Below are 27,210 nucleotides of genomic sequence, written 5' to 3'. Positions count from 1 at the left end.
GGTAGTATATTTACTTTGTGGTGGTTTAGTCCCTGGAGCTCTGGGGGATCTTGTTGTTTGATTTTGTTGTTTGTCCTATGGGTTTTGAAATCACTTCAGCTTCTTCAGTCCTTTCTCAAACTCTTCTATGGGGAACCACATGCTCATGCAGTGGTTGTCTGCGAGCATCTGCTTCTGTATTTATCAGGCTCTGGCAAAGCCTCTCAGGAAACAGCTATGTCAGTCTCCTGGCAACAAGTACTTCTTGGCATCCACAATAGTTTCTGGGTTTGGTGTCTGTATATGCAATGGATTCTCATGTAGGACAGACTCTGGATGGCCATTCCAGTCAATTCAGAAATACAGTCTTAGTCTCTGTATTTTTTTTTTTTTTTAGATAGGAGCAATTTTGAGTTAAAAATTTGGAGATGAATAGATGGCCCCATACCCCAACAAGGGGCCTTGCCTAACCTCTGAATATAGTTTCCACAGGTTCTCCCTCCTTTATTGAAAATTTCAACAATCTAATCTTATCTCCCTGTAGGCAAATGCCAGGGCAGGGCGGCAGGAGGGATGGGTGGGTGGGTGAGCACTCTCATAGAAGCAGTCAAAGGGAAGAGGGGATATGGTGATTCAGGAGGGGAAACTGGGAAAGGGGGATAACATTTGAAATTTAAATAAATAAAATATCCAATAAAAAGAAATGTGGTATATTAGAAAATTAATTAGCACTCTAATTTCTCTCGCTATTTTTGGTACATGATAAGGATAAGTATATTTGTGAGGTTTATTGAATTATTACCTTTTAAAAATTATATATGTAGCATATTTTGCTTATATTTTTCTAAATTTCAGCACTTTACAGACCATTTTGTCCCCCTACACTATCTCAATATCATGTTTTCTCTGACTGCTTCCTTCTCTTGATGAATCTATCTCCTTTCTGTGTCTCTCTGTCTCTGTCTCTATATCTATGTGCCCCTGTCTTTGCCTCTCCCTCTCATTCTCAAAATATAAAGAAAAATAGAGAAGAATAGAAACCAAAACTGTATCTAAAAGTATGAACTTGGATTAGTGATGGTCTTACACTACCTGAATGTCCTTACATTTACCTGAAAGTAAGGAATGATATATAATTAATAGACTGAATATTGCATCACAGAATTAATTTTATGTGCAATAACTTATGTATTATGGATGATATCCTCTCTTGGGCTACAGTTTCTACCTTTTCCCCTTTCTTAAAGCTGGGCTTTTGTCTGTTTTTAAATAGTACTGGTCTTGCTTATCCTGTCATATAGGTGAATTTATATAGGCATCAATTTGATGTATCTGAAAAATTCTATTTATCATCATTCATCACTTCTAGCACTTAAAATGTTTCCCTTTTATTTTCTGTGTAGGTCTCTGAGCCTTGATAAGAGGCAGGAAAAAAACAATAATCTATATAAGTCTGAATGCTCCAAATACTCTGTTTCTGCAAACTGCCCAGTTGTTTACATCTGTATTAAACTTTTTGATTTTAGCTTTTATGAGGTCTCATTAGTCTATAGTTGATATTAATGCCTAGGCCATTGATTTTCTGTTCAGGAAAGTTTCTCCTATGCAGATGTGTTTGAGGTTCTTTTCCACTTTCTGTTATATTATATTCAGTGTATCTGGTTTTATGTGGGGGTCCTTGATCCACTTAGAATTGAGCTTAGTGCAAGGAGTAGGTGGATTTTTGTCATCTCTCAGAACTAGTGATGTTTAAGACATTTTCTCAATCTATAGACTGCTGTTCTTTCCATTGACATTATCCTTTGCCCTCCAGGAGATATTTTGTTTTAGGAAGACCCATTTATAAATTGTTGATCTTCCTGCACAAACTATAGCTGTTCTCTTTAGGATGGTGTCTATTATATTTGGTTTTCTCATGGAAATATTGTTGGCTGTTTACTTGATTGAAGGTGAGTTCATATTTTGCTTGATACAGTTAATGGGTAGATATCTGTGGTTGTTTATGATCTGCAAGCCTTCTACCCTGTGCCTTTGACTTTTAGATTCTTTGTTGAAAATTACAGTGTAATTCTGGTAAGTATGTCTTTAGATGCTATTTGGCCTTTTTCTTTTGCAGCTTTTAATATTATTTTCTTTTTCTGTAAATTTATTGTTTTGGATATTATCATTGCAGGAGGACTTTCTTTTCTAGTATAGCCTATTTGGCAGTCTGTAAGATTCTTGTATGTTTATAACCATATCTTTCTCTTTAGGTTAGGGAAATTTTGTTTTATTGCTTTGTTGAAGATATTTATGGTCCTTTGAGCTGGAAATCTCTTTCTTCAATTCCTATTATTTTAAAGTTTAGTCTTTTCCAGATTTTCTGCATGTCCTGTGTTGGAAATGTATTAGTTTCAGCATATTTTTGACCAGTATATTGAATTTTTTAAATCTGACTCTGACTCCAGAAATGCTCTCTTCAGTCATTGTATTCTGTCATTGGCACTTGCATTTGTAGCTTCTGTTCTCTTTACTAGGTTTTCTATCTCCAAGATTGTCTCAGTTTGAGCTTTCTTCATTGCATCTATTTTCCTTTTGAGATTTTGGAACATTTTTATTTTCTTCACATGTTTGATTGGGTTGTTCTGTATTTCTTTGTGTTTATTTGTTTTCTTTATTCTTCTTATTTTTTAAAAATTTTCTTTTGTTTATTTATATTTCACATGCTGTCCTCCTTCCCGTTTTTTCATATGAAAACCCCCTATATCATAATCCCTCCCCCTGCCTCTGTGAGGGTGCTTTCCTATCCATATGCCCACTCCTGCTTCACCACCCTATCATCTCCCTATGGTGGGGCATGGAGGAGACTCCACAGGACCAAGAACATCTGCTTTCACTGGTGCCAGATTAGGAAATCCTTTGGTACATATGTATCTGGAGCCATTGGACCCTCCATGTGTACTCTTTGGTTGGCAGTTTAGTTTTTGCGAATTCTGGCAGTTCAGGATAGTTGATATTGATGTTCTTCTTAAGGAGTTGCAATCCCCATAATCTCCTTCAGTCCTTCTTCTATTTCTTCTATATGGGGCCCAGCACTGAGTCCATAGTTGGATATGAGCAACTGCATCTGTATTGGTGAGGCTCTGGAAGAGCTTCTTAATACAGCTATACCAGGCTTCTGTCAGCAAACAATTACTGGAATAAGAAATCATGCCGGGGTTTGTTGTCTACAGATGGGATGGATCCCTAGATGGAACAATCTGTGAATCACCATTCCTTCAGTATCTGCTCTATTATTTGTTCCTGTGTTTATTTTAAACAGAAACCATTCTGGGTTGTTTTCTTTTTAAGGACCTTTAAGTATTTCATTGACTTTTCCTATACTTCTTATGGGATTTATTCTTTTCATTTAAAAAAGCCTCTATCATTTTCATACATTTAGATTTAAGGTAATTTATTTCCACTTCAACCTTGCTAGGACATATAGGACTTTCTGTAGTACAGTAACTGTGTTCTTCTGGTGTCATTTTGGCCTGGATGTTGTTGATTCTGATTTACGTGTTCCTTTACTCATCTGGGTTTCCCTGGTGTTGAAAAGCCTACTAGTCATTGATGGTTGATGTTCTCTGGAATTGCATGTAGAGAAATAAGTCACTGATGGCTGAAGACCTCTTGGATATCAGGTAGAGATGGGATGCCCAGGGTAGTAACAGGCTTCTACTCTTGCAAGCAGAGCTGGAAGTTCCTGTTAATTTCCAACCTCTGACTTTCCAGAGTGTTATCAGGTATCCAAGAATACAGGCAGAACTTGCATTTCCTAAAGATTGCAGGCGTCAGTGATTATAGAGAGTGGTGTGCAAGAAGATGGGCAGACCTCACGTCTGTGCTTGGTATGGAACACAGGAGTCAGGGAAAGCACTGGGTTACAGATATCTCAGCTGGTTTTCTTGAGTGGCATCAGGACTCCAGAGGTCTAATATACAAATATGCAGAGAACTCAAGAATAAATCCTGTCCTCAAAACTTCAAATTTACTAGAGAATCTAGACAGGATATATACCTTACCAATGTAAACAATATGGCAACTTTATTACCTGGTCCTTAACACTCCAATTTCACAAAAGTCTCCATGGTGAAAGCAAACTTATATGTGGGCTAAATATAGGAACTACTTTACCCATTACTCATGTTTTCACCATATTAATGTAAAGACTGTGTAAACAACTTTACACATAAATCTTATATTCAAACACAAGAAGGATATTTACCTGAAACTTTGCAAATATAAAGGATGTGGTAAATCATTTAGCAGAAGTTAGTCATTAGAGCACATAAAACTATGAAAGAACCTAAACTAATAAGTAATTCGTTTCCTATAATTGGTACAGGAGCATGTTATTTAAATAGTGAGATATATTAATTATATATATGATATATATCATATATATAATATGATATTAAGTTTGACGGTCTTACAGACCTCTTTGTCTCAATACATTCTTAGTTTCTAAAAAGTAAAATATGGAAGAACTAAAACTGCACAATTGAGGATTATATGCTAGAGTGTGAACAGCTTTGATGATTTGTTAAATATAAAGCAGGAAGTGAGGGGATGTTGTGAGGAACTCCAGACTCTCAGCTGTCTCTGAGCAGAAAGGGGTAAGGCCTGGGGGACGGACATTCTATGGCCTTTACTCACGATGTGTGCAGACCTCTTCCAAGACAGCAGCTGAGAGGCAGTACCTCTGTCTATCAATGTGAGGAGAACTGGAAGGCTGCTGCGATGTGCCCTTCAGGGTGGCACCTACCAGAAGCCTCTAGTCTTTCTTTTTCGGCCCTGAAATTTCTTGACATATTTTTCCAGAATACTTCAAATGTAAGCCTACTCATAGGGTTCAGAACTCCCCGTAGACTTGGATAGGAGAAATTTGTCTTTGTTCCTAGTAACCTCTATTTGAACTTTGGCATTTTCCTCAATTAATAATGAATCATGGTCATTGCATTAGGAATACCTGTAGCTTTGTTACCAATAATATTGCAGATGTTTTCAATTACCTAATACTTGTGGCATCATTGCTTGGAAATGAATATAACCACTGGACTTGTTGCTAAGCCTTTGTGTATCATTTCAATAAAAACATTAATACTACATACACTAAATTATATGAGACACATGTAAGGTATTGTGTATGTATGGTGTTGTATAAAGTAGTGTGTGTGTGTGTGTGTGTGTTTGTGTGTGTATTCCATCCCATGTATACATCTGTATGGAAGATATATGTGCTGTCTACCTAATAAATACTTTAAACTGTTAAAAAATAAATAAAATAAAAAGTGAGATATAGTTGTAAGAATTTTAAAACTATTAAAATCTTATTCCTTATTAGATAATTCTCCCAATTATTCATAGGAATTATAAACAGCATAGCCAGAATATTTATCTTAAGTTATTATTTCAAAAATGAAACATAAAAATATTTTACCAGCATTAATCTGCAATCTCTGATTAGTAATTGTATGAAGTTCACGTTTAAGCTGATGAAAAAATAATATTTTAAAAATTAAGGATTTAAGCTATTATTAATAACAAGCTTAAGACTCACTTGTTTTAAAATGTTTTAATTAATTAAGGAGAATACTGACATCTCTCAGATGTATTCTATGTGACGTGTGTTGTGTTGTTAGTCACTGACATTTTTATAGATTATACATTATAGGTACTTTTAATTTCAAACTAATCCCTTCCTGTGATAATATCATCAATAAATATATTAAAATTGTCTTCTAGCACTACTTCCCTTGTGAGATTAGCATCCTTTATGCTGGGATTTTATTATTCAAATGTTACATTTCCTGATTGATAATGCAAAAAAAATTACTAAAACAAAAATTTGAAGGCTTTATACACATTCCAAAAGAGAAAAGAAAAAGAATATATATGGTTTTCAGAGAAAACCCTGTTTTCCTGAGAATGTATGTGTGAATGTGTTTGTGTTTGGATATCTGTGTGTTTGTGTATGTGTGTGTGTGTATGTGTGTGTCTGTGTGTGTGTCTATGTGTGTGTCTGTGTGTGTGTGTGTCTCTCTCTCTCTCTCTCTCTGTGTGTGTGTGTGTGTGTGAGAGCGATTTATGGCTAAAGGAACAAAGTTTCTGGTCTATGGAAAAATCTCAAGTGGATCCATTGTGGAAAGAGAGTTGTGAAACTTTAATTAGACAAATCCTCTTCTGTCTCAAATGTTGCTGTACACAATGTGTGCTAAATATTGTACTCCATAGAATTCTCACTTATAGATGATTTGTCAAAATAATTGCTTCCCTAGAGAATATATACTTTCTAAAGTGAGCCAAATGTGCCTCCTCATTAACTATTTATAATAACCATGCTTCTCTTTTTGTTCATGGGTATTAACTCAAGTTCTTTATTCATCTGTAGGTAAAGATCCTGCTGAAATTTCTGGATGTAGTGGTTCAACATTTCAGATCACTTCACTAGGAGCACAACTGATTTTAATAAAAATATCAAACAAAATTTACCTGCACAATTTTATCTAAATTTCTATACTTAGTGGTATTAAGATATGTTTGTGTAATTAAAACATGCACAGAATATTATGTATACATTATGAATAGATACTTTATATTACAAGTCAACAAGTAGTATTTTCTTAAATTTACACTATTGGTCATCCTATCAAATAACCATTTTGGGGTTTATCTTTAATTTTGAATATGTTTTGATAAAAATATCACTTAAACAGATTTTTTCACATTACTCCATGTATCACATTTATTTATATTGTAAGAAAATGCAAACCTAAATCAAAAAATTTCAGGTGAAGAGTATGGGCAAATCAAATACAGACAAAAACTACTAATAAAAATAAACATACCATATGAAAGGTTGGTTTTAGGACTTAGATTTTTTGATATTCCATCCAGAAATGGTGAGAACTTTTGAAAAAAAAAATTTTCTTCATACCAAATTAACAATGTAATCAGTTTCATATGCATAAATTTCTAATCTAATTAGGTCAGAATGGTATGATGTAATGGTCAAGACCCTTTTGCACTTATCCCAAATGACAACTTATTTAGTAATTGAGTTTGTGTTAGAAATTCTGGATTTCAGCTAAGCAGTCCAAGCATATTATGGTTTTCACCTTTAATACTTATTGTAGTTAGAATAGTGATTGAAAGGGATTTCCAAGTATCAATGAAGTAGTCTAATGAGGCCTTTGTCCACATTATAAGGAGTGGTACAGATGGGCTATATGGTATACTTGATATAATTTTTGAACATTCTTCACCCTGATTTACAGAATTATTCTACTGGTTGCCAGTCTTGCAAATAATGAAGTTTCTCATTTCCCTGCTGTATCCATTATCAATTGCACTGGAGATATTTGCTGTTGTGAATATGGCAAAATGATTTCTTAAAGTTGTATAATACCCAAGGACCATTTTTTTATTCGATATAATTTATTTACATTTCAAATGATTTCCCCTTTTCAAGCCCCCCCACTCCCCGAAAGTCCCGCAAACCCCCTTCTCTTCCCCTGTCCTCCCACCCACCCCTTCCCACTTCCCCGTTCTTGTTTTGCTGAATACTGTTTCACTGAGTCTTTCCAGAACCAGGGGCCACTCCTCCTTTCTTCTTGTACCTCATTTGATGTGTGGATTATGTTTTGGGTATTCCAGGTTTCTAGGTTAATATCCACTTATTAGTGAGTGCATACCATGATTCACCTTTTGAGTCTGGGTTACCTCACTTAGTATGATATTCTCTAGCTCCATCCATTTGCCTAAGAATTTCATGAATTCATTGTTTCTAATGGCTGAATAGTACTCCATTGTGTAGATATACCACATTTTTTGCATCCACTCTTCTGTTGAGGGATACCTGGGTTCTTTCCAGCATCTGGCAATTACAAATAGGGCTGCTATGAAGATAGTAGAACATGTATCCTTATTACATGGTGGGGAGTCTTCTGGGTATATGCCCAGGAGTGGTATAGCAGGATCTTCTGGAAGTAAGGTGCCCAGTTTTCGGAGGAACCGCCAGACTGATTTCCAGAGTGATTGTACCAATTTGCAACCCCACCAGCAGTGGAGGAGTGTTCCTCTTTCTCCACACCCTCTCCAACACATGCTGTCTCCTGAATTTTTAATCTTAGCCATTCTGACTGGTGTAAGATGAAATCTTAGGGTTGTTTTGATTTGCATTTCCCTAATGACTAATGAAGTTGAGCATTTTTTAAGATGTTTCTCCGCCATCCGAAGTTCTTCAGGTGAGAATTCTTTAACTCTGTACCCCATTTTTTAATAGGGTTGTTTGGTTTTCTGGAGTCTAACTTCTTGAGTTCTTTATATATATTGGATATTAGCCCTCTATCTGATGTAGGATTGGTGAAGATCTTTTCCCAATTTGTTGGTTGCCGATTTGTCCTCTTGATGGTGTCCTTTGCCTTACAGAAACTTTGTAATTTTATGAGGTCCCATTTGTCAATTCTTGCTCTTAGAGCATAAGCTATTGGTGTTCTGTTCAGAAACTTTCTCCCTGTACCGATGTCCTCAAGGGTCTTCCCCAATTTCTTTTCTATTAGCTTCAGAGTGTCTGGCTTAATGTGGAGGTCCCCAAGGACCATTTTTAATAAGTCATTTTATCATGTTATTTATAATTTATTTATACATTCCGGGTATTTACTCCTTTGTATATTGTATAACTCTCAAAGATCCCCTATTGTCTGGGATTTATTCTTCACTCAACTTTGATTTCTTTATTGTGGATTACTTTTAGGTCTATATTTGTAACTTGTCAATTGTTGGCCTTAATTTATGGGGACAAATGGAAGTTCAAATGACAAAGTACTTTCAAAAATTAAATTGTTGTGAGAAAAGGTTCTTGGTCCTGTGAATGCTCTATGTCTCAGGGTAGGGGATTGCCAGGGCAGTGATGTAAGAGTAGGTGGGTGGGTAAGGGAGCACCCTCTTAGAAGCAGGGAATGGGATGATGGAACAGAGGGTTCTGGAGGGGAAACCTGAAAGGTGACAACTTTTGAAATGTAAATACATAAAATATCCAGAAGAAAAAAGTTTCTGGAGAAGCAGAGTCCATCATGTTGGTGAAGACAAGAAATGATAGGAGAATCAAAAAGCTGTCTGGTCACCTTTTCATTCCACACACAGGAAACAAAAAGAACGGAAGAAGAACTAAGTAATAAGTCCGCAAGCCTACACACAGTGATGAATTTTCATGAGGTAAGCTCTCTCTCTTGAGATGTTATAACTTCTCCAAACTGAACCTCCAACTAGGGACCAATTTTTCAAATAGAAGACTTGATTGGGGAACATTTCTCTTTCAAGCTACAGCTAACTTTATCCTTGGTGATAGCAAATGCTCTTTAATGTAAAATAATCAATTTAGATCCTACATTCTTAATGATGTAGTTTCAGATTTATTTGTTGAAGAAAATGCAATGAGTGACAACTACTTGCCAAAAATGGTACCCACTTTGCTCAACTAAAAATGATAATCAGTAGTGGCAACAGAAAATGGGTTTTAGGGGCCCCAAATGATGGCAATGCTTCCATTTTTCTTCATCAACTGTCATCTTTCCCTCCAATCTTCTTCAACTCAATTTGAATTGAACATTTGTGTGGATGTCAAAAAAATTAAAAGATTTATTTATTTATTTAACGTATATTAGTACACTGTAGCTCTCTTCAGACACACCAAAAGAGGGTATGAGATGTTGTTAGCAACAATGTTGTTGCTAGGAATTGAACTAAGTACCTCTGGAAGAACAGTCCATGCTCTTAACCACTGAGACATCAAAAAAGGGGTGAGCCTCCCTTTTTTGTTGCTGTTGTTTTCAAATTTTTTGAAAAATGTAATTTCTTATATATAGTTGACAATCTTTCACTTTCACTTTCCAAAGTCCAAGCATGTGCCATTTGGCACAGAATTCTCCTCTGTCAAGTCAATTGGAACCCAAATGTAAAGCAATTCAGTAAATGCTGATTAGGTAGTTAAGGGATTTATGAGAACTGTGACCCATGTGACCTAATGGTGTAATCATCATCATAATTAGATCTTGTCTAGGAATCCCTTCCATCTTCTGTAGTAACAGACAGGATTTTAGTCACAAATTTCCAGCACCATCCCTTTATAAAAGAAGAAAAAATCCCTCACAATGTTGTTAATAGACATTACTTTGATGAAATGTGTAATACATTCAGCAAGAGACCCAAGCACTCTTAAAATAGTATAGTAAAACACCTGTGAAATCTAAATTATAGTAGCATTAGAACATTAGATCATTCAGAGCATCCTCAAACAATTCGCAGCCTGTTGAAATTTTTTCTGGTGCTTTCCAGATAAGGCAGAGGCCCAAACTGATTTGCTGAGTGCTTTTATAAGTTCTTCTACCTTGAAAGTCACATGAGAAAGGCTTCACAGATGGCTAATGTCTAGTCTGAAGCTCAAAGTCCATACATGTGCAAACCTGATGTCAGACTGCCAAAACAATGAGCAGCTGCTATCCTTCAGGATCATAAAATCAGGATTCTTGGTCAGGTCAGAATTTGGAAATTCTATGACTTTGGACATCAACATGGGATCACAAAGCCATTCACTCCTTTTTCACAAAGAATTGATCACTTGTGTGCCCTACACAAAGCACATCTGAAGTAGTATCGAAAGGATCATTCCTGAGCCTATATGCTAGTGTATTTTTCATTTGATTTTACTACTTCTAATCCTCTTGAGAATGTCTAGTAATAATGTGTAGAAGTGAATTTTTTATCCTTAGAGAAAATAATAAATTACAGATATGAATGGATGAGTGCTGAACATTTTAGAAAATCTTACTTCCATGACAGAAAGTAGGAGTTGATGATATAAGCACATGAAATCAGCATTATTTTCCTTTTCTATGTCTATTGTTTCCTTATGGCGGCATAGCATTTTGTTACATGTATAGATGCTTAGTTTGTATCAGGATAAACAGTGTAGTTTCAGAATGTCTTTCACTCTGAAAGTATCATTTTCATAAGATAACAATCAAAAGTCTTGTCTATTTTAAACTGCAAAAATCCCACATCTATAGAACTGAACTATCATATGAACAAGAAATTTAACTCAGTTGGTACTGCACTTGGGTTCCATGCAATCACTACACAAGCCAAACATAGTGACTTATGTCTGTGCCTATAATCATTGAACAGGGATTGGGGCACATATAAAGTATGGCACACATACAAACATCAGAGAACAATCTATGGGACATACATCTGTATTTACTTGAGTTCTATGGATCTTACTCAGGCCATTGGGCTTGGTGGTAAGGTTTTCATCTGTGACACCAACTCTCATGCCCATGTTGATTACTTGATAGTGGACTTGACACATCTGAAATCAAGTTAGAAGGAGACCTCTGCTCAGGTTTGCAAAAGTATTCTACAGAAGAGTTAATAAATCTGTAACAGGAAAATGATCTGACTTTGCTGATGCTTGTTCAGTGCATCTATCCCAGAGCTGTCAGTGCTACTTTTCCTTCTTTCTTTCATTGATGTCATAATCCAGCTTCCTCAGCCTCTTAACTAGGCTTGCTAACCAGCAGCTATCCAGCAATCATCCAAGACTTCAGAACCAGATTAGGACTGCTCCAGCATTCAGCCCTATGAATGAAGCAGCTATAGAGCCTTGTAGACTGAGAAGTATTTTCATTCTTTGTAATGTACCTACAGTGATTGTTGGACTACATAGCCAAAGGTATAGAAGAGTGTTTTCTGGGTGCACTGAATAAGATTTTGGCTAAAAGTGCAATGGATGAACCTTGAGTTTCAGAATGATAACTGTCTTGGTTATAGCTTTCTTTTACTATTTCCAGGGTTTCTGAATGGCTGAAGAATGATTCCCCAGACTCAAATAATATGGAAAACTAAAGAGTGTTTAATTCTGCTGAAGTACAGCATTCAGGGATTTACGATTTACAAAGATAGAGAAGCCAAGGTGAGGCTGGAGGCTCAATTTAAAGCAGTTTAGGAGAATTCCCAGTGGGATGGGTGTAGATGACCTTTTTCTTAATTGTCTGGCTCTGTTTCTAAGAAAACTCCAGAGCCATTGCAGGAGCCTGAAAACTGTTGCTGGGAAGCCTCAATACTGTTGCAGGGATAGCCTGGAAACTGATACTGAGTCATTGTTCTTGCATCAGGCCAAGTGTCAGGGCAGCTTCTGATGTAAAGGCATTTTCTGATAGGCTGCCTAAGACTTGCCTAGACTGGCCCAGTTCCAGGAAGGAGATATCTAGGCCTAGTCTCTTGAACTGCCAGTTTGAAACCTGCCATGGAGTCAGCTTGTCTCAGTCTGGTTATTCATCTCTTTACTAATGTGCTATCTCAAATTCTTGAGAAATTTCTATGGGCTGATATTGTTGTTCATCAATGGTCAATTGAACAGTGGAAATCAGTTCTTTAATAAACGTAACTGAAGTGCTGTTTATATTGGGACTCCAAGTCAAGCCAACATCAGAAGCATAAGAGGACTAGTCAGGGAGGAGAGGAGGGTGGTCAGTCGAGGATACCAGTTGAAAAGGTACAGAAACCAACCCTGATACTGTCATCTTTCTATTCTTCTGTCTTGTAGTCCCTTTCTGAATAAAGCCAAGTGTAAAAGATCATGATGTAAAGTCTTTTCCATCAGTGTTCCAGAGTCTTGAGATTATGTCTCTTACCTAGATTTTTGTCACTTCATACAAAGCAATGGGTGTTGGGGGAGGAACAGACTTATAGACCTGGTAGATAGCAGCTTTTGGACACATGAAAGGCTTCCAATGATTTTACAAACTTATGTTGGTCATATTCAGCTAAGATATAAAACTAACGATTAATCAGCTTGGGTGGGGATGTGCCATATAGGATCCCAAGGGTGGGGAGACATAAAGTATAGTGGGTGTTCATAGCTCTATATTAAGTATAACATAAGATCAACACCCAGTCACTGCCAATTTCAAGGGTTAATTTGGCCAAGATCTCCTTCAGGGTCTGATTCATCTTCTCTACTGGCTCTGGACTCTGGGGTCTGTATGCATAATGTAACTTTGAATTGGTCCCCAGACCATGTGTTAGAGATTGAATTACCTGAGAGAGAGATGAACATTGTCAGGCCCAAACAGTTTATGATGTTCTCCAGAAGTTTCTTTACCACTATGTTGTTAGTGCCTTTCCTTGTAAGCTAGGTTTCTACCCATCCTATAAACGTAACTTTGGTGGGGCTGTAAGATGGTACAACCACTTTGGAAATCAGTCAGGCAGTTCCTTAGAAAACTAGACATGACACTTCCAGAGGACCTTGCTATACCTCTCCTGGGCATATACCTAAAGGATTCCCCGGCACGCAATAAAGACACATGCTCCATTATGTTCATAGCAGCCTTATTTATAATAGCCAGAAGCTGGAAAGAACCCAGATATCCCTCAAAGGAGGAATGGATACAGAAAATGTGGTATATTTACACAATGGAATACTACTCAGCAATTAGAAACAATGAATTCACAACTTTTTTTAGGCAAATGGTTTGATCTGGAAAATATCATCCTAAGTGAGGTAACCCAATCACAAAACAATACACATGGAATGCAATCTCTGATAAGTGGATATTAATTAGTCCAGAAGCTCTGAATAACCAAAACACAAATCGTATAACAAATGACTCCGATGAAGTATGGAGAGGGTCCTGATCCTGGAAAGGATTGATCTAGCATTGGAGGGGACTATAAGGACAGAGAAAAAGGAGGGAGGTGATTGGAGAATGGATGGAGAGAAGAAGGTTTATGGAACATATGGGGAGGGGAAATCTGGGAAAGGGGAAATCATTTGGAATGCAAACAAAGAATATAGAAAATAAAAATATTTTTAAAAAATTAAAAAAAAAACTAGCAAATACTTATATCCATATGTCCCTGGATTTTTTCTATACAATATATTTCTCAATTAGCCTCTTGATATTGACCCTTGATCCTGGTTTCAGGAGCGGCTCCTTGGTTAGAGTTTGAGAGATTCATATTCTCACAGATGGGACAGTGTTAGGTTACTTGATCAACCAAGTGTTCTAAGTTAAATATTTTTTACCTTGATGTTCACAGCAATTCCTTCAGTTTTCAGTGACCCAGAAGTGAAGTTTAATGAATCTGCTGGATGACTTGCTAAGCAAATCCACAGGAATGATGGTGCGATTTCATTGGTCACCAACCATATGTGTCTTTTTAAAACTCCTTGGTATTTCACTTGATCTCATTTGTCTTCAGGAATATATGCAGGCCTACCTGGGAGTGCCAGAGGAGAGAGTGGGGGAACAGACCTACCAAACTGTTGACAGTGGAAAGCTTAGGCAGCCTCTCTTGCATCTTTATCAGGTAGCCTGTTCCGTCAGGCTATATCTGATGTCCCCTTGTTATGCCCAGAGCAATGAATTATGGACACTTTGAGAGGAAGTCATGGTGTTTCCAATAAACTATTATTTATTGGAATGCATGATGCATAATTCCAATTGGAATGCTTATTTTTGATGGTTTAACATTTTATAGTCAGAAATCACCTCTCTTGGTACATAGACTCATGAACTATAGCAAAGGCATATCTGCTGTTAGTGTAAATGTTAGTTATGGCCACTTTGACAGTCAGTTCTACAGCCTGGGTTACAGACTTTAATTCATATTTCTGGGCTGAAGTTCCCTGGCCACAAAGCAGTTGTCAAAATAACAGAGTCAAAGGCTACATCTGATTCCACTCTAGATGAAACTGCTCCCATCTGTGAAGTAGATATCTTTCCCATTTGGCCAGAGTTTATCAGAAAAATATGGCCTGATGTTCTGGATGTGTTCCAGAACTATCGAACAATCATGGTGTATGGCTGAAACAGGTCAGGTAGCAGGGTAGCAAGGTTTATGACTGATGATGGTTTATATTTTATGTGAGGGCGATTGCACCAGTCTGGTGTTGGACAGCCCCCAGCTGGGTGTCTCTCTCAATAGCATGATGAAACGCAGATAAGTTCTTGTTCCATATTTATTTTATTAATATCCTTGATTAACAAGGCAGTGGCAGCTGTGTTCCCGAGGCAGGTTGGTACTTCTTAGGCCATCAGATCCTGCTTCTTAGATAATTAAGCCAAAGGTCTTTTCCATTATTCCTATGTTTGGGTGAGCACCCCTTTTTCTATTCTCTTTCTATCACCCACATAGAGGTAGAAAGGTCTGTGAATGTCGAGATAGACCAGGGATAACACCTCCAATAAGTTTTTCCTTAAATTCAAATCATTCTTATTAGCAAAGTCTTCCATATTCCTATGAGGATAGTCCATTAAACTCCACTTAAATCATTTCTCTGCTTTCCAAATCCAAAGTCTCCAAATCCAAATTCTTCCAAACAAAAGCATGTTCAGGACTATCACAGCAATACACAATAACTGCTGTGAGCAGACACAATGACCATGACAACTCTTATAAGGATAACATTTAATTGATGTTGACTTACAGGTTCAGAAGTTCAGCACATTATCATCAAGTTAGGAGCATGGCTGTATCTAGGCAGGCATGGTGCATGTAGAGCTGAGTGTTCTACATCTTCATCTAAGGTTACTAGTGGAAAACTAAGTTCTAGGCAGTTAGGGTGAAGATCTTAATATCACACCCACCATGATACACCTTCTCCAACAAGATCATGTCTACTCCAACAGGGCCACATCTTCTAATAGTGCCAATACCTAGGCCAAGCATACAAACTATCACAAACCATATCAATCCTTACACAATGTAAGTGTGAATTAAAACATTACAAGTTTGCCACAAATACATATAATTATGTGTCAAATAAAAAATACTGAAAAGACATCACTAAACTCTTACTCATGTAACCACGAGGATAACAGAATTAAGTTTTCCAGAATCTACATATAAAGTTGTGCATGGCATCATACAATTGTAATGTAAATCCTGAGAAGGCAGAATCAGGGTACCTGGGGCTCACAGCAAGCTAGTTTAGATGAATTGTTCAGTTCCAAGCCATGGAGAGACTCCATCACAGAGAAAGTAGATGACATTCCTAATAATAAACATTGACATTGCTCTCCTGGCATTTGCATCCACATTCACTGATTTGTACACACACCCATTCATGTAATCGATTCAAAAATATCTACTAATTAAAATAGTATATGATCATGGTATAGATTTGCAAAATTTTCTAATCATGTGCTCCAATTTTACTCACTTGATATTTTCTTTGATATTAAGTTATATAAAATTTTAAAACATTTTTGGTGCTATACCAGAGTCTCAAATATACATTCCCAAGTTTAATTCATGCACTCACAGCTTCTGATATAAGCTCGTGGCACAGCATTCACAGTTAATACTTTATAAGTGTCTGCAGTTCAGGGGAGTTCACTTCTTGGACAGCTGGCTCATGGCTTCTTCTAATGCCTCCCTGTTTTAATATTTTAAGCTTGCAAACAAAGTAATTTTATTCACAGATTAAAACAGTAATTTTATACAGACCAATAGATTCAAAAATAAAAAAAGATGAATTCCTAAATGTTGAACATTCTTTTAATTCATAAATGTTTCTGTTCCTGTAATTTACACCATTAGTACTGGGTAATAAATTTATCCATTCCTATGTAAGCCATGTGATAGCATTTAATACTTGAATTTGCTGACCAGAAGTGGTATCAATTAATAAACTTGTCAGGTAAATTCTTCAACATTTAAGTAGTCTTGTTTCTGTTCTTTATAGTTCCCTTATTGCCTTTGTCCAACAATTTTCAAAAAATAATATAATGAAGTGATAACTGAACCTATTACCTCTCCTATCCAGTAAGTACAGTGGTTGTCATCTTTTTTCATGAAGCTGGTACAATAATAAACAATATCCAACATGAGTGGTTTTCTAAGACACACATACCTCTGTACTTCTCTAAAAGTAGATTTCTTATTAAACACTGGAAATAACGGCCACATACCTGCTCACAGCAATGGAGTCTGTTTCACCTGCCCCTATTATAATCACCTCTAGATTACTCTTCCCTGAAGTACCTTTTTCCTAGATACCACTTCATTCTACTCCTTCAGCAATCCTGGGTCAGTCAATACTGATGGCAATTTGAGAGGATCTATAATCACCAAAGTGATAAGTCTCTGGGAAAGCCTGTGAAGGAGATTCTGCACTAAATTGATTATGCTGGGAATACCTATCCTAACTATGAACAGTATAGAATCACAGACATAGGATTGGATGAAACAAGGAAAGGATCTTTAACTGATTAAATCATCAGTGCATATGATACACTGGCATTGGAATAAATAGCAGCAATTTCGTGCTTGACTTTTTGGTTATATTGATGAAATATGAGAAGCTAACACAACTGGAAAGACATTTTTAATATACATTTAAAAATACTATAAATGTAACTTCTGATTACAAGCTGAGGTTTGGGAGTCTGGCTATAGTATATCCCCACATTTCAGGCAACCTGTGACTAGTGTAGCTTTCAGCTTACATGAGAGAAGTTTCTAACTGTGCAGACACAGCAGAAAATGCAGAAACCCCAAATATGTCAAAGTATAAAAAATTGAGTTATGGGAGAGGAAACAGTCTTTTTTCTTATTGTAGTATTTTTTATTTCATTCCATATATTTTTATTTACATTTCAAATGATTTCCTGTTTTCTGGTCCCCCACTCTCCGAAAGTCACATAAGTCCCCTTCTCTCCCCCTATTCTCCCACCCACCCCTTCCCACTTCCCTGTTCTGGTTTTGCCTTATACTGCTATATTGAGTCTTTCCAGAACCAGGGGCCACTCTTCCGTTCTTCTTGTACCTCATTTGATGTGTGGATTATGTTTTGGGTATTCCAGTTTTCCAGGCTAATATCCACTTATTAGTGAGTGCATACCATGATTGATCTATTGAGACTGGGTTACCTCGCTTAGTATGATGTTCTCCAGCTACATACATTTGCCTAAGAATTTCATGAATTCATTGTTTCTAATGGCTGAATAGTACTCCATTGTGTATATATACAACATTTTTTGCATCCATTCTTCTGTTGAGGGATACCTGGGTTTTTTTCCAGCTTCTGGCTATTATAAATATGGCTGCTATGAACATAGTGGAGCATATATCCTTATTACATGCTGGGGAAACCTCTGGGTATATGCCCAGGAGTGGTATAGCAGGATCTTTCAGGAAGTGACATGCCCAGATTTCTGAGGAACCGCCAGACTGATTTCCAAAGTGGTTGTACCATCTTCCAGCTCCACCGGCAGTGGAGGAGTGTTCCTCTTTCTCCACATCCTCACCAACACCTGCTGTCTCCTGGGTTTTTAATCTTAGCCATTCTGACTGGTGTAAGGTGAGATCTCAGGGTTGTTTTGATTTACATTTCCCTGATAACTAATGGAGTTGTGCATTTTTAAAGATGTTTCTCAGCCATCCGAAGTTCTTCTGGTGAGAATTCTTTGTTTAACTCTGTACCCCATTTTTAATAGGGTTATTTGGTTTTCTGGGTTCTAACTTCTTGAGTTCTTTGTATATACTTGATATTAGCCCTTTATCTGATGTAGGGTAGGTGAAGATCTTTTCCCAATTTGTTGGTTGCCTATTTGTCCTTTTGATTGTGTCCTTTCCTTTACAAAAATTTTGTAATTTTATGAGGTCCCATTTGTCAGTTCTTGATCTTAGAGCATATGCTATTGGTGTTCTGTTCAGGAACTTTCCCCCTGTACTGATGTCCTCAAGGGTATTCCCCAGTTTCTTTTCTATTAGCTTCAGAGTGTCTGGCTTTATGTGGAGGTCCTTGATCCATTTGGAGTTGAGCTTAGTACAAGGAGACAAGGATGGATCAATTCACATTCTTCTGCATGCTGATCTCCAGTTGAACCAGCACCATTTGTTGAAAAGGCTATCTTTTTTCCATCGGATGTTTTCAGCCCCTTTGTTGAGGATCAAGTGGCCATAGTGTGTGTGGGTTCATTTCTGGATCTTCAATCCTATTCCATTGATCCGCTTACCTGTCACCGTACAAACACCATGTAGTTTATAACACTATTGCTCGGTAGTATTGCTTGAGGTCAGGGATACTGATTCCCCCAGCATTTCTTTTGTTTTTGAGAATAGTTTTACCTAACCTGGGTTTATTGTTATTCCAAATGAATTTGAGAATTGCTCTTTATAACTCTCTGAATAATTGAGTTGGGATTTTGATGGGTATTGCATTGAATTTGTATATTGCTTTTGGCAAAATGGCCATTTTAATTATATTAATCCTGCCAATCCATGAGCATGGGAGATTTTTCCATTTTTTGAGGTCTTCTTCCATTTCCTTCTTCAGAGTCTTGAAGTTCTTGTCATACAGATCTTTTCCATGTTTGGTAAGATTCACCCCAAGGTACTTCATACTGTTTGTGGCTACTGTGAAGGTTGTCATTTCCCTAATTTCTTTCTCAGTCTGCTTATCCTTTGGAGTGGTACATATGGGCATCCCAGCTATCAAATTTCCATTTCTGCTTTTTACAAAAAATGTTTCTATATCCAATTTGAATATGGGTAGTAATACTAACTCCTTCCTGTGGACTGTGGTTCTCAGAGTACTATGGTTTTACTAAACAAGGTAAACAAGGACCCAGCTGGCTTTGAGGTCATTCAGAAATGGCATTTCTGGTTAAGTCATCAAATAACACAGTTTGAGACCTCTCCTCCCTCCCTCTCTCTCTCTCTCTCTCTCTCTCTCTCTCTCTCTCTCTCTCTCTCTCTCTCTCTCTCTCTTGCTGTCTGTCTGTCTCTCTTTGTGTTCTTTCTCTCTCTTAGTGACTGTGTGTATTTTCATATGTGTAAATGTGGAAACACATAAATAATGGTATATATGTGGAACTTGGAGTAAAAGCTGGGTGTCAGTTCCTTGCTTTCCAAATTGTTTTAAGACATGGTCTCTTGATTAGCACTGCATATTCCTAGCTATATGGACTAACTTCCAGGAATTCTCCAGCATCTTGTTCCCTTCTTCTCTGAGTGTGAAATGGTAGAGACTCTCTATTGGACTCTGAGGATGTGGATCAGAGTATACAGCAATCAAGCTTATACTCATAAAACAGCACTTAAATTCTGAGCTATGTCCTCAGCCCCTTCCAATCAGCACCAGGATAGTTGCCAGAGGCATGCGGATACAGTAGTTACCACAAGCCCTCTCTCTCTTAAACATGTTTTTTTTTTTTTTCATCTTTTACCAGAGTACAAACAGAGATTATTTCATCTATCACCTATCAGGGTGTTTAAGGAATGCCAAAGACTTCAAATACATGAAAGTGTGTGAGGGAGTTTAAGGTAAATTTTCCATCACTTTCTGAGGGACAGTTACTCTGTGAACCTGGGGATGGCATCTCATCCAGGTTAAACGCCAACAAGTCAGAGGTACTTTCCTGCCTCTGCTTTTCTTAGAGATACTTTTGTGGGTTGTTCTGTTCTGAAATCAAAATTCCAGTCCTCATGACTGCACAGCAGATACTTTTATTCACTAAGTAATACCATTCGCCTTCCATTACATTTGTACACATGCATTTAGATCTTCTGTTATCTCCTTTTATTGACTTGTTCATTTTGACTTCTATAATGCCCAAGAAAAAGAAAACTATAAGTGCTTTAGTGGGACCAAAAGGGGACTTTGCTATGCAAGACACAGCAAATATACCACTTGTGAATTAATGAATTAATTTTCAACCAGTTTTTTTTTGCCTTCTTTTATCCAGTTATCTTTCTCAGATATTTGTTTGTTCTTTGTTGTTTTTTTTTGGGGGGGGGGCTTTGTGTTTAAGAAATAACCCACATGAAAATTGTCTAAATTCAATTTGTTTAGTATAAATTCTGCTACAAATGAATGTACTTCTGTTTTCAATTGTGAGTCAAGTAAATTGCCTTTCTCTATTTTTTTATGTAACTTTACTTTCCTACTCATTCATTTTACCTTCCACTCACTGCCCCTCACAGTCACCTGCTCCCACAATTCTTCCCCATCCCCTTCCACTCTGAGCCAGTGGGTTCCCTTTGTGGATCTGCCCCCCCTACACACACTGGCATTTCAAGACTCTGCAAGGCTAGGCACTTCTTTTTATTCTCCCATTGAAGCTAGACAAGGCAGTTCAGCTAGAAAAAATATCACACAAACAGGAAACAGTTTGAGATAGACCCCTTCCCATTTTTGCAGGACCTACATTAAGACCAAGCTGCACATCTGATACATATATGCAGGGACATCCAGTCCATGTATATTCTCTGGTTGTTAGTTCAGACTCTGAAAGTATCAAAAGACAAGGTTATTTGAATCTGCTGATCATCCTGTAGAATTCTATTCCCCTCTGAGGCCTGAAATCCTTCCTCCTAGTCTTCTAAAAGAGTCTCCAAGCTCCATCCATTGTTTAGCTGTTGGTGTCTGAATCCATCTGAGGCAGCTTCTGGGTAGAACCTCTAAGGGTAAAATTTGCTTCTATTGGCAAGCATAATAGAGTATAACTAACAGGGTTAGTGATTTGTCCTAGTCACGGATGGGTCTCAAGCTGGCCAGATTATTGGTTGGCCATTTTATCAGCTTGCTCTATCTGAAATGTTTACATTTCTTATAGATAGGATAAATTTTGGTATGAAATTTGGGGGGGGGTTATATCACTATAACTCCACTGGGGATCTTGCTTAATTATAGGTGATAGCTTCTTCAGGTACCAAATCTCCATTATAATGAGTCACACCTAAGCTTACCCCGACTTATTTTGGTCATCTTCATTATCCCAGGTCTTACTTATCCTGGAGGTGTTTTACATTTCCCCATCCCAGTCAGTTGCAGATTTCCACTCATTTCATAGCTAGCTAACCATCTCTCCTGTCCTTCCCCACACCTGAACCTTCACCAATCCATTCCACTCCTCTTCCTTTCAGTTTCTTTCTTGATCTGCCTCCTCTGACTTTATCATTCCCCCTTCTTAGTGAGACTCAAGCTTCTCCACTTGGGCCATTCTTCTTGTTTAGCTCTTTTAGGTCTGTGGAGTATAACATGGTACATATATTTTAGGGCAAATATCTACTTAGAAGTGAATATGTACCATGCATGTCATTTTAGGACTGGATTATGTCACTAGGGGTGATACTCTTAAATCTCATCCATTTTCCAGTAATACTCATGATATTTTTGTTTTAATTCCTGAATAGTATTCTATTGTGTAGATGAAACACATTTTCTTTATTTATTCTTCAGTTGAGGGGCCTACGTTCTTCCCAGTTTCTGACTATTATAAACAAAGCTGCTATGAACATGGTTGAGCAAGTGTCTTTGTGGAATGTCAAAGCATCTTTTAGGTATATGCACAGGAGTTGTCTAGCTGAGTCTTGAAGTACAACAATTCTGAATTTTCTGAGAAACTGCCAAATTTACTTCCAAAGTGGCTGAACAAGTTTTCATTTCCACCAGCAACAAAGAAGAGTTCCCCTGTCTCATAAAATTGTGAATCTTCTGTAAGGATAAGGACACTTTCAATAGGACAAAAACCTGCTGAGTCTTATTTGGTGTTTGCTATAGAACTAAACTGCTGAAAGAGAAGACCGAGCTCACCCTGAAGATATATTGCTGAACAGGTCCATTTTCCCCCACATTTTTTTTTTCTTTCTTTTCTCCTGAACTACAGCTGTTTGTATTGGTAATGGACTACAGGAGAGTGTGAACCATTATTAAAAGTATGTTGCAAAAAATGTTATGCCTACACCTCTGCTTTGATGCTTTGACAATTAGCACAGTCTTAGAGTAGAGATCATGGAGTCTATCATACTATCCATGCTATCTTGAACCAAAAGTGTAGATGTAACACATTCTTCATACTTCTTATTTATTTTATTAAAATTTTACTAAACTTGTTCTTTTGATAGTTTCCTACATATATGTAGTGCATTTTTATTTATTTCTGGTTCGCCTTTCATCACCCACCCATCCAATTATTCCCACTTCAGCAAAACCCTTTCCAAGGTTGATGCTGTTATGTTTTATAATTCATTTCTACTTTTCCAGAACCTTTCAGTATCTCATGGTAAATTAGAGAAAGGATAGAGTCACATGTCTTGTCTCCTTTATCTATGATTGATTTTTTTATAAGATCATTACTTGCCAGCACATTATTGTAGCCCTTGTTAGCATGGGGTCATGGTTGCCTGAGCTACATCATGTCCACAGGATTGCATTTATCTCTTCTACATCTACTCACTTTGGCATTGTTCTCTTAGACAGAGCCACATAAATGTCTTGTTGAGGACTTATTGACTGATTAAACAACACTCACCTCAGTATTTTGAGAAGCAAATCATGTCTGCATCGTCTGCCTTTCTTTACATAGGAACATTTCTCTGAGTAAGATTGATAGTAGCAAAGTCTATGGGTATGAGCATAATTATTTACAAGGCAGTCTGGTAGTTTTTCAGTCCAGCTAAAATTTCCAAACTCTGCCCCTCTCATTGAAGCATCCAATTTCTACTCAGCCACATGTGTTTGCATTTTTCCATTTTATATTTTTGTGACAAGTGCTCACTATGTAACCCTGGCTGGCTCATATCTTGACATACAGACTAGTGCTGCCTCAAATTGACCCAGGTTGGATTGCTGCTGCCTCCTGAGTAACAGTATTATAGGCCTAAGCTATGGTAGCCTCCTCAGCAGTGGGTGCTAACCTCATTTGCTGTCCAAGACTCTTTTTATTCTGTGTATTATCAGCTTTCAGTATATTTTTGAGGAGAACATATAACTTATAGCTCATACATTTTGAGTGTACAATTCAATATCATGCATAATTACTACTTATAAAACAAACATCAATTTGAATAAATTTTCTTTATTTTATAAAAAACCACAGCACCTACAAGCAGCCACTCTTCATTTCTACCCAAACTCTTTACTTTTAGGTGTACAAATATTTATGTTTCCTTTATAGAGCTGCTTAACATATTTTATGAAAATGAAGCAATTCAAATGCAGACTTTTAAAGCTGGCTTCCTCTACTTAGTATCATGTTTTTAATTTTTATTCATGCTGTATGAACAGGCAATCCATTCCTTTTTAATGGCCACGTACTACCCCACTATATGGATATCTACACCAAATTTTTTATATTTAGTACTTTACCAATGGAGATTAGACTAATTTTTTACCTCCAGTCCATTCTGAAAAACTATTTTAAAGCATTCAAGTTTGACTTTTCTGTGACTCAATATTTTCTTTTCTTTGGATCAAGGACTGAGATTGTTTCTTTATGTGGCAACTCCTTATTTCATAAATGAGAAACTTCTAAGCCATCTTCTGAAGTATGTAGGCCATTTTAATGTACCTCTCTCCCTTCTACAGCCACTTTTTGATGTCTGTCTCTATAGTAGCTGCCAAATGGCTAATAGACCGTACCATGCTTCTGAAAAGGCCACCCTGAAGTTGAATTGGTCACAGCAACAATTTGAGACTTCATGAATAAGTATCTGCAAAGCTCACTTAGAAAATTGCAGGGCTCATCTAGAGAGAGGCAAGAAGATATGATGCAGTACTAAGAGCTGTAATTAAATGACTTCTCCAGTTTCTGGAAGGATGCAGTGTCAAAACTTGTAACAATTGCAGTTGTTATATATATATATATATATATATATATATATATATATATATATATATATATATATGTGTGTGTGTGTGTGTGTGTGTGTGTGTGATATGTGTGTGTGTGTGAGTGTGTGTGTATACATATTTGTTTGTGCATGCCTGTATGTGTGCAAAAATGTGGGTATATGTTGAGGCTAGCAGTCAATCTTCAGTGCTTTTTTTCTCAGCTCCTATCCATCTTGATCTTTGGAGAAAGGGTCCATTTCTCATTTGAATCTTTTCTATTCGTCTACGTTGGCAGGCCAAGGAGCCTCAGGAATTTTCCTGTCTCCATTCTCTCACAACACTGGGATTACAAACATGTATCACTATGCTCAGATTCTTTTTCTAATGTGAGTTTTCAGCAATGAAAAAGAGATTCTTATGCTAGTATAGCAATCATGTTATCAAATGAGTTTGCTTCTCTTCATCCATTTGTTCCTCTTCTCCTATCCTCCATGTTGTTACCTACATAGCTGATCTAATACAACCATGTGTGTTATCACTGCTACAGAGAAGAAAACTAAGTTTCTGAAACAATATTACCTTCTAGATGTCACACAGATGTAGTAGACTACTAAATTTTCACCATCCCCCTTATGTCACCATGGAAGTTCAGAATCTCTTGAGATCTGAAACTGACATCAGAGCTCTGACATGAAGGAACATTTATGTAGAACATGCCAATTCTGCCTGCCTGTGATGTTGAAGTATACTATACATGAAACACTTGGCTGAAGCACATATAGCCTCACGTTCAGTGACCCTATGAATAAATGACTAACGTTTCTATTATATGCCTTTAGTATACTTGGTTTCAGAAGAAAACACTTGCTTTAGGCATAGGAGGGATTACTAGGTCAGAAATCAGGAAATTATTTTCCAGATAGCAAGAGAACAATGACAACTCTGTGCTCAGCATAATTCCATTCTTATGAAGGACAATGGGTTAGATTTGGCCTTTTATTACTTCACAACTAGATACAGAAAACCAATGACCACCATTTGACAAATGGATCTTCTATGAATAAAAATCTCAAGAAGAGAAGAAATGATTAGATGAACATATAGCAAAAGAGGAATTATCAGGTTGTCTCACACAATAGAACTTTGGAGTCTAACAGTGTATATAATGTGAAACCAGTAATTACTCAGCTCATGAATATTTCTCTACTGTTGATTAATGTCTGGATGAATATTATAGAGTCACAATTATAATAAGTTGGAAGACTGAAAAATCCAGTTCTCACATCAGGAAAGGGTTTTCTCTTTTTCCGTTAATTCTTCCTGGAAATGCTCTCACAGTTCTTCCTAGTGGCATGAATTTTGTTGACTCGATTTTCTATAAAGTTGATAATCAAGATTCACTATAATAACTCTTTTGGGCTGGTTCTCATACATACATACACGCTCTACAGACATTTATGTATACATGCACATGTATACACACACACACACATCTACACACAGATACACATACATACATACCATACACATATGCTTACATATTCACATGATACATAGACAAATGCAGATATATACACACATCTGTATGTATGTATATTGCATACATGCACACATAAACACATTCATTCATCCATCCATACACACATATGCAATATATACAGACATATACACACACACACACACACACACACACACACATACATACATACATACATATACACACATGAAAACATATGCACATACTTATATATTGGTTTATCTTAACTAAATTATTCAGTATACAATAACTTTCCCTTTTTGTGAGGATATACTTTTGGTATTTTGATGGTTTGAATAGCATTGACTCCTATAGGCTAATAGATTTAAATGCTTGGTCACTAGGGAGTGGAACTATTAGGAGGTGTGTTTTGCTGGTGTATAAGTAGAACTATTGGCAGAAGTATGTTACTAGGAGTGGAATTTAAGATTTCAAGTGTTCAAAAATCCTATTCTCTCTCTCTCTCTCTCTCTCTCTCTCTCTCTCTCTCTCTCTCTCTCTCTCCCTCCCTCCCTCCCTCCCTCCCTCTTCTCTCACTGTCTATCCAGATGTAGAACACATAGCCTCTTTTCTACCAATGTGTCTGACTTTGTACCATCATGGCATGAAGATAATAAGATAATAGACTAAACCTCTGAACTTTATAGTAGATTCCTTGGTCATGGTGTCTCTTCACAGCAACAGAAAGCCCAAAACAGGCAAGATGTATTTCCTTGCTTAGAATCCTAATTATTAGCAAGAACAGGGGCCAAGGCTTTGCTGAGTCTGGTTTTCTATGAAGTCTTCATTGAACTGTCTTAGCAGGTGCTTGCCAGAAAAATCCTGTTGGCATAAAAGTGACTTTAGAATGACTTCCCACTACCCAGAAAAGGTCAGGGACATAGAGAGAAGGGAACTAACATTTACTTAATGTCTACTCTGCACTTTCCCCAGGTGCTTCCTCTTCTTGGCAGAAGCCCTGTAAAAATAGCTTAAGAACTAGCTTCATTATAAAAATAATTACATCAGTGGAAAAAGGTTTTTGAAAGCCAGGGAATTTGGGACT

Source organism: Apodemus sylvaticus, chromosome 12 (assembly GCF_947179515.1).
Source record: "Apodemus sylvaticus chromosome 12, mApoSyl1.1, whole genome shotgun sequence".
Classification (NCBI taxonomy): domain Eukaryota; kingdom Metazoa; phylum Chordata; class Mammalia; order Rodentia; family Muridae; genus Apodemus; species Apodemus sylvaticus.
Note: the sequence above shows the minus strand (reverse complement) of the source record.